The sequence below is a fragment of the Suricata suricatta genome, chromosome 1 (genome assembly GCF_006229205.1).
Source record: "Suricata suricatta isolate VVHF042 chromosome 1, meerkat_22Aug2017_6uvM2_HiC, whole genome shotgun sequence".
Lineage (NCBI taxonomy): Eukaryota > Metazoa > Chordata > Mammalia > Carnivora > Herpestidae > Suricata > Suricata suricatta.
In genome coordinates this window covers 67,116,024-67,128,901 of record NC_043700.1, presented here as the reverse complement: position 1 = coordinate 67,128,901, position 12,878 = coordinate 67,116,024, and the positions used below count along the sequence as shown (strand labels likewise).

The following is a 12,878-nucleotide window of genomic DNA, read 5'->3' as shown; positions in this document are numbered from 1 at the left end:
CCATATATTGTATGGTTTGGGGTGGTTTACTAATAAGGTGCTGATACAGTGCATACAGGCCAACCTACCAAGATGAGGTTGGTCTTGGTCTTTGGCTCTTCCATGTAGCCTTTCATTCTCTCCAGTTGTACTAGTCCAGATCTTGCAGAGACTCCTATAGCACTGACCAGTTAAAAAACATGGTCTCAAGCTCTTTCCCATCTTGCAAGATGGCAAGTGATAAAGCTGAAGAACCAGATACTAAGGAGAAGAAACCTGAAGCCAAGAAAGCTGATGCTGGCGGCAAGTTTAGGAAGGGTCACCTTAAGGCTAAAACGCCAAAGAAGGAGAAGTCCCACTGCAGCCAAAATTCTGTCCTAGAAAGAGGAAATGGCAGATATTCCCAATTGGCTATGTATTCGAGAAAGGCCATGTACAAGGGGACGTATTCAGCACCTAAATCCAGGCTTGAAAAGAAAAAGGAGAATGTGCTTGCTACTGTCACAAAGTCACTTGGTGGTGACAAGAATGGGAGTACCCAAATGGTTAAACTTCGCAAAATGGCCTGGGCGTTATCCTACAGAGGGGTGTGCTCAGAGGCTGTGGAGTCACGGCAAGAAACCTTCAGGCGGCAGGAGAGAAAACTGGGAGCTAGCATCATTCCTGGGACCATTTTTAGCATCCTCCCTGGGGGCCACGGAGGCAAGAGGGTGGTTTTCCTGAAGCCATGGAGCAGTGGTTTGCTACTTGAGACTGGGCCTCTGGCCCTCAATCGAGTTCCTCTGTGTAGAAGACACCAGAAATTTGTGATTGCCATTTCCACCAAAAGTGATATCAGCAGTGTGAGAATCTCAAAACATCTCTGTGATGCTCACTTCAAGAAGAAGAAGCTGCCTACACCCAGACACCAGGAAGGTGAGATCTTTGACATGGAGAAACCGAAAGAGGATATTGCAAGGCTGTACAAAGTTGCTCAGAGAGATGAGGACTCACAAATTCTGCCAAAATCAAAGCTGTTCCTCAGCTTCAAGGTTACCTCCGCTCTGCGTTGTCTTTCACAAATGGAGTTTGTCCTCACAAACTGATGTTCTAAATTTCTTACAAAGAACCTAATTAAATAACTGATCTATTAAAAATGAAAAACACATTCCCAAAAATACACAAACCATAGATGGGCATTAGAACAGTAATATTCTGGAGATACTCCTTCTAAAGCCACTCTCAAAAAATCTGTACTTAAAACTAAGAACTTCAGCAGCACCTACCTGGGTGGCTCAGTCAGTTATGCTTCCGACTTCAGCTCAGGCCATGATCACATGATTCATGGTTTCGTGCCCCATGTTGGGCTCTGTGCTGACAGCTCAGAGCCTGGAGCCTGCTTTGTTTTCTGTGTCTCCTTCTCTCACTGCCCCTCCCCTACTCGTGCTTTGTCTTTCTCTGTCTCTCAAAAAGAATAATAAATCTTAAAAAATAATTTAAAGATGAAAATTTCAAGTTATTAATATGGGGATAAATTTCAGGGGAAAAATAAAAGCAATTCACAACAGCTCCATATTTCTTATGTATTTAGTATTCAGTCTTGAAAAGAGAATGTCATACACTTGATTGTAGTCTTGAGCTTGAAATTAACAGAACATTTAAGTACTATAGACACTATGCTTACATGAAGACATCTGTCATATTTAAACTGTTATAGAATATCCTGATTTGATAGATTTCTCTTGGGATCCTAATAGTTGACAAAAAAATGTCATTGACCAATTAATCACTTGCATAATATTTTTTAAGTTTGTTTATTTATTTTGAGAGAGAGAGAGAGAGAATGCATGCACAACTAGGGGAGAGATAGAGCGACAGAGGGAGAGAGAGAGAGAGAGAGAGGGGATCCCAAGCAGGCTCTGTGCTGTCAATGCAAAGCCCAATATGAGATTCAAGCTCATGAACCATGATATCATGACCTGAGCTGAAATCAAAAGTCAGATGCTTAACCTACTGAGACACCCAGATACCCTGTTTCTCTTACATAATATTTAATGTCTCTAAGTATGTTATAGATAAATAATTGGGCTATATTTAAATAGCTATTTGACTTCACATTTCTGTGGGTAAACCTGAGTTATAATGGCTTGGGCCTAATATTTCTTCATGAATACATGTTAGAGATGGAAACAAGCATAAACAAGGTTAAGTTCAGAAGAAATAAGTTCAAAGTAAATCACATGGAAGAAAAATAAAGACCACAAATACCAGGTGGGACAAATTTGTCTTTGTGCAAGTATTTCAGGACAAATTTAGAAATGGTCATACTTGACCACAGGATGAGGGTGAATCAACGCAGTGGGCCATAACTAATAATGAGTATGATACAACGACATGTGAATGGGGAAAAAACTGACATGTTACTTTTTTTGATTAGCCCACTCTTCACCAAAAGTAATAAATGTTATTGATCTGGGGAAGGAAGTTGAATATAATCAGTACTTTTAAATGCTATGGCGAACTTCTCCTTTCTAGAGAGTTGTGAATATTACCCTGTATAGTTACAATTAAGAAATATAGAAACAAATGAATGAAAATAAAAATTATACTGAAATTATCTTAAGATCTGTAGTACCAAGTTTTTTTCTAACTTCATTGTTGAAAATTATTTATGCCCATAAATTGAAATTTGATGATGGACATAACTTAAAGGGCAAAACTTAGTTTGAATTAAAATTACAATGAATTGAGGCACCTGGGGGGCTCAGTTGGTTGAGTGTCTGACTCTTGATTCTGGCTCAGGTCACCATCCCAGGGTCAGGTTTTCGAGCCTTGCATCAATCTCTGCACTGAGCATGGAGGTTGCTTAAGATTCATTCTCTCTCTCTCTCTCTCTCTCTCTCTCTCTCTCTCTTTCTCTCTCTTCTCTCCCTTTGCCCCTCTCTACCTCTAAAATAAAATAAAAAAAAAAAAGAAAAGGAAAGGAAAAGAGTAAAACAAAAAATTAAAAAAACAATGAATTGTTAAGCAAACATTATAAGCAAATACTTGCCTTGTTCAGGTGTTACTGCATATTTTCTCTCCATTTATTCTGAATCTACTTTTTTATTCTTTCCTAGAGTTCACTGTTTTTCTCCATCAACATCTTGTATGTTATGTTCTACATAATTCTTTTTGTTATGGATTTAGCATCTTATTCTAGTTTTTCTCTATGACTATTATTTTTATGGGGTAAGGTGGTTAATTTGTGTGAATAATTCATGAATTTAGAAACTTGACCAAAGGCTCTTATTGTTCTATTAGCTTGTTTATAAATCTGTGATTGATACATAATTTACGAATTAATATATTTCTCTTTCATTCTTATTCCCAATTTCCACTCTCTTATCTGATTTTGTTTGCCAGGACTTATATTACTTACTATATTTCTCAGAACAGACTTTATACCAAAAACCTACAGGAAACACCATAATTTATTTGCAGCTAAAGGACTCTTTACATTTAAGACTAGGGACAAGGTAAAGATCTCTATTATTATGCATATTTTCTATGTTTTAAAAAAATTTCATGTTTATTAACTCAAGCTTAGTAATTCATATTCCAATCTCCTATTCTTATTTTAATGATCTTAATAGTTATTGGTGCCCTATTTTTTTCTTATGTCCTATTTTTTCTTATGCTGATTTTACATTTTATGTTTCTTGAAATGTTTGTATTTATGGTTTTATCAACTATATACTTAATAAATTTGTATATTATGTTTTTTCTTTAATGTCTGCATGTTTGAAATTATATATGTATACATACTTCTGAAAATATATTTGATATATATGTCTATAGGAATACATGTTAGAGAAACAAATAGAAACAGTATAAGTTCATATTGTAATTAAAATAATTCAATTTTAGATCCCTTCCCTATTTCGTGTCAATATCAGGTTTTTAAGCTCTAAGGTAGTTTCTCTATTTTAATAATTTGTGTGTTCCTTTTTTTAAAAATGCTTAATTTTGAGAGAGAGACAGAGACAGAGACAGAGTGTGAGCAAGTGAGGAGCAGAGAGAGAGGAAGAAGAATCTGAAGCAGGCTCCTTGTGTATTCTTAATGTATTTTTTCACTTATGTCTATCTTTAATTTTTAATTTTCTTCTATTTTCTTCTAGTAGGACCACTCAGGTGTTTGCGTTACTGGCTGTTATTGTAATATATGTATTTCCAGTTAACAGATTTCCCTGTGTGTACCGCTTTTTGGTATCTGTCAAATCTTAACATATAGTAGTTTTGTTTTCATTTGAGTCTAAAGTGTTTCATATATTTCTCTTTACACAAATTACATTTGATAGTTTTTTATTGCACTGACCTAAGGCATCTTTAGAGCTATCCTTTTGTTATTAACTTTTCAATATTTTTACTTAGCTTTTATTCACTTCATCTATTATTATGTACAAGAAATATTTTTGACTATACAGATAATTTTCTTCACCCAAGTTCTGTAAGCTTTTTGCTTAATATTTTTGAAATAGTGTTGTAAGATTAATATTTTTCACTTGAAAAATGATAATATGTTTCATCATTATATCCTCTGGATCTATTGTTTTGGATTTTGTTTTTGTTTTTTGACCTATGTGTCAGTCAGGTTTTATTCAAGAAAAGACATTGCATTTGATGTATTTCAAGATAGAATAGTGTTGGAAACCAAACACCTGGCATAGGTTACATATCCATTTATCTTGAAGAATTCTGGACTTATTCTTCATACTAGACGCCCTCATCCAAGATTATTTTCCAAGGGAGTCTTCATATGAGTTTAAAAATTCTGAGATGCTGCATGCTAACGTTTTGTTTTCACTTTTAAATGGCAGTTGCATACGATTAAAATAGTATCTTGACTTGAGTGTCTTTCCCTTCAGTACAGTGAAACTACTACTCCCTGTTTACTGAACTATTGCTAATGAGAAAATTGAAATACACCTGTATTTTGTTCCCATATGGGTGGTTGGGTTTTTCTTTAAGGAAGATTTTATCTTTTAAGTCTTCAGTTTAAATAAAATGTGTCTATACATAGCAATTACAAAATCTACTTTGTATGACAGCATAGGGAGCGTTTCAGTCTGAATTAACTTTTTTTAATAGGAGAAACTCTGAATCTGTGTTGCATGAGTCTATTTCCTTAGATATTTTCTTTCCTGCCTCTCTGGCTTTTGTCCTGGATCTCCTAATTTAGAGACCGTGACACTTCTGTTTCATACCATCACCCATACTTTTTGACTCTCCTTTGATATTTTTATCCCTTTGTTGCTCCTGAAAGATACTGACCCAATATTCTAATGCTTAAAGTTATTTTGGTCTGCATGCAGACTATTCTTCAATCCATCCACTAAATTTGTATTTCAGCTAGAGTATGTCTCATGATTTTCTTTTTTTATTGGCCTTTCTTATTATTGGCCTTATTTATTTCTTTATTGGCCTTTCTTCATGACCATTTTTTCTTATTTTTACACATACACCCTTTCATCTCTTTGACAAAATTTTTTAGGTTAATTCTAAATTTTTGTTCTCTGTTTATTAACTTTGCTTCATTTGGTGTAGTCACCCCAGTTTTTTCTTCTCTAAAATTGTGTAGCACTCAAATTTGATTATTACACTTTGTGAGAAAATATTCTCTCAAATATTCCATCGAGTACATTGGCTCTTAATTTAGATCTTGGTGCAGGAAGTGATGACTAAGAATATTGTGATTATATAAAGTGCCATCTAAGTCAGGACACTTCTGAGTGAGAAAGAGTGTGTTAAAATAATTAAAATAATACAGTTTTATTAAATAGTTACTTATTAATGACACATTTTATTTTGCTATAATTTTCAAACAGTTCTTCTTACAAATTATTTTCAAAGATAATATTCTTTCAAAAACAAAATATAACTGCCTACATTAAATTTTTAAAAATAGATTCTTTTTTATTTTTATTTGAACATTATTTAAAAATACCATAAGCAGAATCACAGAATCATTATTCTTGATGTATATGTGTATATTATATGTATACATATATTTTAAAATTTTGTATTGTTTATTTATTTTTTTGAGAGAGAGACAGAGTGTGAACACGGAAGGAGCAGAAAGAAAGGAAGACAAGGAGTTCAAAGCAGGCTCTGACATGAGGCTCAAACTCACGAACTGCGAGATAATGACCTGAACCAAAGTTGGATGCTTAACTGACTGAGCCACCCAGGTGCCCTTATATGTATATATATTAATCACTTTATATAATATATAATGTGTTTAATACTATGGAATTGATATTTATCTGGGAGTATAATTTTTAAATATGCTCTACTTATGTTTTTATGAAATTCCTTGTAATATTCTTCAAACTTTTATTTTAAATACTCAAAATTATTCAAAATTATTTAAAATATTCAAAATAATTATCTTCAATTGACTTTTCTGTTGCAGGTCATAATATTTTTTATTATAATATATTCCCTATGCTGTATTTTTCATATGACTGCTTATTCAGAACACATTTTTTTTAAGTTTATTTATTTATTTTGAGAGAGAAAGAACAAGAGCGAGGGTACCCATGCAAAGAGAGGAGGAACAGAGGGAAAGGAAGAGGGATTCCTAAGGAAGCTCCACCTTGTCAATGTAGAGCTCAATTGGGGGCTCAACACATCAGCCATGAGATCATGAACAAAGCCAAAATCAAGATTTGGACACTTAACTGACTGAACCACCCAGGGACCCTTCAGGTCATAATATTTTTAATTGAATAAAATGTCTCAACAGATGTTGAAATCCCCAATAAACTCAGATGAAATAATACTAAATGGAGAAGATTATGAATTCTAACTATTTACATTAAAAAAATGTGTAAATATTCCATCCCATGTTTTTTTGGCCTCCCTTCTGAGTATATCTCTAACAATTATTTTTATGAGTCAAAATTTATAAATTAGTTTTTAAAGTTTATTATTTTGAATGTTTTGGCAAACATAGATACTGAAAATCAGAATCCTATTCAAATGCTTTCTATTCCAGTATGGACTTAACCAATAAAAATAAGAAATCCATCAAGATTTTTTGAAATATGAAGTATTTCAAATCACAACACTAAAATTTCAATGTTATACTTGTACCTTCTTCAACCTCTCATAGATTAATTTGTTCATCTTCTTTTTTATTTTTTGGAGAAATACATTTTAATATCTTTCTTTTTGAAAACTTTCTTTTTGCTAATTACAAGGGAAAATCACTTCTAAAATTTAATTGGTAATAAGTAACAAAGAAAGATGACATTTACTGCAATGGCACAGGCATTTTTGTGTTAATAACAGCTTCATTGCCTAATTCTTGTAGTTTAATAGCTATAGCTGTGCATATATAAGAATGTTTGTCAATTTTAACAACCAGTTTATATTTAGATTGATAGAGGGGTTCCATTTGTGTGGACAAAATGATTAGCTTTGTGTGCACCACCAGCAATCCGAAGCACATTTCTATGCCAATGCTTTATGTCATAATGCTGTGCTCTCAGGAAATCAGTATTCTTATCATTGCAAATAAAAAAATTAATATTCAAAGGAGTCTGGGTGGCTCAGCCTGTTAAGCATCCGACTTTGGCTTGAGTCATGATCTCACAGTTCGTGGGTTTGAGTTCCTCATTGGGCTTTGTGCTGACAGTACGGAGTCTACTTTAGAGCTTCTGTTTCCCTCACTCTGCACCCCCTCCAACTCGTGTGCTCTCTCTATCATATTTAAACAAACATTAAAAAAATTAATGTTGAATTAATTTCAGTGTTGAATCCCTAACTCAATATACCATTCAAATTTTCAAAGATTTGATTTAGTAACTTGGATTAAAATATCAAACATTATTGGAATTAACTGTTTTTCTCTGAGACATCATATGATAATATAAAAGTGGTATCTTTTAAACATTTAAAGTTCTTCTTTTGCTAATGAAACCAACTCATGCCCACTATCCCTTTACTTTCTGTAAATGCATAAAAATGCTTGGAATAAAATACGAATTTAGGACAGCTAATTGTTTTAAGTGAAATCATACTTTACAGAGTGATGTTTAAATGTAGATGTCTCACCTTCCATCACGGTATTAAGTAACTACTAAAGCTGGAAATAAGTGCTGATGTTTTTTCAGCATTTTGTTTGTTTTTGGTTTTGCATGTGGCTAGTGACATAATCCTGGTGACAGATATTAAATATCAACAGATTTTTTTGCATGTTTCATGTCCACCCTCAACTTCCTTAAAAACTGCAAATTTAGTACATAAATAGTTCTTACCTTTGCGATTTTGCTTTGAGCTCATAACTTTGAAAATGCTGCTTCTACTGAAATTGATTTGTTGGACTCAGGTCACCATACATGGAGAAGCAGAGGGACTTATTGTAAACAAAGTAAGACTTCCTAGAGGAAATCAAGTCCCCTTGTGACCTTCATAATGTTTATTTTCAACATATAACAAGGAGGAAAATGATGAAGCAATCCAGTATTCTTCTCAAATGTTATTTTGTTGGGGTCTTAACTTTGTAAACATGTCCTCAAAAAATAAAGCAAGACAGAAAAGAAGCTGAAAATGTTTCAAGAAATATGCCCCAGAACTAGTGCAAAGTCTCAGAGTGATAAACAGAAGAGAGCAAGTGTCCTTTACTGGTACTCTGGAATCTCAAAAAATGTGTCAAGTTGCCTTCATTCTGCAAGCTAGATGTTTGTGTTTTGTTATTAAACTTGACACTGTCCATGCTGAGCTGCCTAGTAGGTGTAAGGGCCTTGTGTGATCCCTATTCCTGTTACTACATCCAACCATGTTATTAAAAATGACAGTTGAGGGGCACCTGGGTGGCTCAGTTTTTGAGCATCCATATTGCCACCATATTTTCTTTTAAAATTATGCAATTGTTTTAGGAGTAATCAACCCCAAGAAAGCTCTGGGCTGTCAGCACAAAATATGACATGAGGCTCAAGAGGCTCAGGTACAGCGAGATCATGACCTGAGCCAAAATCAAGAGTCAGATACTTAACCGACTGAGCAGTTCAGGTTCCCCTTGATAATACTGTTCTTAAAGACCACACAATCTTCTCAGGCAAGATATGCAATAATATAGGGAACTTAGGAGAGTAGTTCATGCAAATGCAACAAAAAATCATTTGACAGAAATTTTAAGACAACTAACTGCTAACTTTTGAAATATATCTGTGCTCTAGTTCAGATATTCATTAATTGATTCATTGTTTAAAAATGAACAAAACTAGTCATTGTAGTCTGCTGTGCTTTAAGCTTTAAGAAAGGTATAGCCAGAACAATTGAATCAAAAATTTTAAAAAATGATTGAAACTGAAGTATCACCAAGTATGACTAAGTTTGACATGCAAACAATATTTGAACAGTGAGGTAATAACTAAATTATATTCAACAGTTTTAATGACCCCATTATTGAAGTTTGTTTCAAATTATCTTCTACTTTTCAATGGGCTACCAGTGTGTAATTGGAAAGGATGGTTGCACAAAGTTTAAGTATCTTCTAATGTTTATATAAAATGTTTGGGGCACCTGGGTGGCTCAGTCAGTTAAGCGTTCAACCTCAGTTCATTTCCTGATCTCAGGGTTTGTGGGTTCAAGCCCCACATTGGGCTCTGTCCTGACAGCTGGGAACCTGGAGCCTGCTTTGGATTCTGTGTCTCCCTCTCTCTCTGCTCCTCCTCTGCTCATGCTCTCTTTTGCTCTTGCTCTCAAAAATAAATAAACATTGGGGCACCTGGGTGACTCAGTCGGTTAAGTGTCCAGCTTTAGCACAGGTCATGGGTTGGTGGGTTCGAGCTCCACTTTGGGCTCTGTGCTGACAGCTAGCTCAGAGCTTGGACCCTGCTTTGGATTCTGTGTCTCTCTCTCTCTCTGACCCTCCTCTGCTCACGCTGTCTCTCTCTGTCTCTCAAAAATAAGTAAGAAACACTAAAAAATTTAAAAAAATAAATAAACATTAAATGTTTTAAAATAATAAAATAAAATGGTATAGGATATGTGAAGACACTACTTACACCCTATCAAGCATTCTACATACACTGGTTTTGTTCATGTTTAACAATGGCAGTACCAGTAGAAGTGAAACTGTTATTGATGAATAAAGGTTATTGACCCGCCCCTGTAAGAGTGCAGGCTTTGTTTGACCAGTTGAGCTGGTGAATTTGGCAACGTGACTCTATATTCTGTAACGTGATTGTCCTTATGACCAGTGACATATGTGCAAGAATTCCTTATGAAGTTAGAAGTGAAATACTGTGGCAATGGTGGAGAGCCAACCTAATCAGCCCAGGAGATCAAGCCTGTGATATGGGCCTCATTAGCACCAGGCTCAAAGCAAGTGCATTAATCATTCACAGATTAACTGGGCCCAGACCACATTAGTTCAGTTGTTTTTAACTTTCTCCTAGCTTCATATTATATATGGATCAGCAATTAGTAAATGCTTTCCTATTACAAACTGTTTAAATGCAATATTTAATATTCAATGTTTATAATTTGTATTGTTCTCAAACTCATGTGCTTTTAATTTTCCACATGTTAGTACTGAAAAAAATTATTTTAAATATTTAAGTATAGATATTTTCATTGCTGACAAACTCCTGGACATGAATAGTTTAAATAAGTTTACTACTAGTTTTATAAAGGGAAGTAAGAATACATGACCATTACTATGAAAAATCCACAAAATAAGGCCACTCACCCCTTGTAATACTAGATGCTTTTAGGACACACACAGTTCACAAATATGGGAAGATAGCAACCCTATACTATCATCTCATTATATGATGGGGGAAACTATACAATTCGGCAAAGGAGAAAGTTCCTTTGGGAGAAGAAAATGACTTTATGTGTTTAAGTATATATGTATGTATGTATGTTCAGGAAAATAATAAGAAAGTCAATGAAGTAAGTGAAAAACCATAAAAGAAAGAATTGGAATAAGGCTCAAAATTTTTCAATAAATACACAGAAATGCTTGGTAGGGAGAAGAATCTACCAAATAGGGAGGATTATAGAGTAAGGAATGGAAAAATTGAGAACTTATTTTTATAAACCTTTTAGTGTTTTATTTATATATTTTGAGAGAAAGAGAAAAAGTGTGAGCAAGGGAGGGATAAAGAGAGAGAGAGAGAGAGAGAGAGAGAGAGAGAGAGAGAGAGAGAGAGATTCCCAAACAGGCTCCACAATCAATGCAGAGCCTGATGTGGGGCTCAATCTTATGACGGTGAGATCCTGACTTGAGTCGCCATCAAGAGTCAGACGTTTAATTCACTGAGCCACCCAGTCTCCCTGTCTGAGGACTTTTAAACAGCAGGATAGTATAATATTAAATTTTAAACCAATGCTTTTCTGGTATAATAATGTGAGTTCTAGTGAACCGAGGTTCACCCAAAAAACGTTCCATCCCAGGATGCTGAATCCTAAGCAATCAATGCATAGACATGAGGACTGCTCAAAATATCTTCATAGTTCCATGACAGCAGGGCCATCCCTTCACCAGCAGCTCTGATTTCTGTTACTTTACTTCTTTTATAAGCCACCTAACAAATTTATTTTCTGCTTTGGTCATTTGACTAATACAACGTTGGCAGAAATAAATGAAAAGCCACAAAAGAGCACAGAAAGCAATAATTTTGCAGATGTTGAAAATTGGAGCCTGGGTGCCTCAGTCGATTAAACTTCTGGCTTCAGCTCAGGTCATGATCTCACAGTTCATGGGTTCGTACCCCACATCGGACTCTGTGCTGACAGCTACCTCAGAGCCTGGAGTCTGTCTTCAGATTCTGAATCTCCCTCTCTCTCTGACCCTCCCCTGCTTGCACTCTCTCTCTCTTTTCTCAAGAATAAATAAAATACATTTAAAGAAAATTGGAGCTGACTATTGAAAAGTGAGCCTCTGTGAACTTAGAGGTACATCAGGAGGACAACTGTTGATACACCGGCTGCACCACACTCTGATTCTTTAGTGCCTGTGCCATGCCATTTGTTGGTTACACTACACATCATTGCTGAGTAGGACATTCGATTTCCCAAACATGTGAATAGAATTATCTTAAATGACAGAGTGTCTCTAACTTCTTTATAGATTACCTGCACAAGGTAAGAAATTGGGCCCATTTCTTTCCACTCATCTAAGAAGGAAATATTTGGTAACATTTATATTTAAAATGAAAATAATGCAACAATACAGACAAACATGGCCTCATGTCAGTGACTGTTAATAATTACAATTCATATCTTCAGATGTTCAATTATGTATGGGCATGTTTACATCGACTCGATGATCTCTTGAGAGCTTTATATACCTCTATCACTGTCTGTTATATATTTGCTTTGAATCAGACTTAAGGAAGAGAAAGCTTTGGGGAACAGTAACTATCCTCAATCATTCTACTCAATTCCTTGAAGAGATGAATGTATTTTTTAATTTTTATTTATTTTTGAAAGAGAGAGAGAGAGAGAGAGAGAGAGAACAAGCAGGGGAGGGGTAGAGAGGGAGGGAAACAGAAGATCGAAGTGGGCTCTGCACTTGAACTCTGGAAAGGAAAGATCACGACCTGAGCCGAAGGCAGTCCACTTAACAGACTGAGCCACCCAGGCACCCCATGAATGTCCTTATATTAAAAATAATCACATCTGATTAATGGTGGCAACAATGAGAATGCCAGGCTGACAGTGGCTGGAAGAGGCTTCACCTATGTGAAACTAGGAATTCTTCTGTGTACTCCTGATTAGCAAAGCTGCCCTTCCATAAAGAAAGCTGCATCTAAAACAGCTGTCAAGTGCGCTTGTCTTCACTCAGCTGCTAGTTCATGAGTTCCTTGAGGCACCCTTTCTCCTAGGTACAATTGTTTGATTGACAGCTACAGAGAATAGTA

The 12,878-nt window shown here is 35.1% G+C and overlaps 1 pseudogene; it reads left to right on the top strand.

Moving 5' to 3' along the window:
- Positions 1–209: 209 nt before the first annotated feature.
- Positions 210–1,072, top strand: LOC115301367 (annotated as a pseudogene).
- Positions 1,073–12,878: the final 11,806 nt, after the last annotated feature.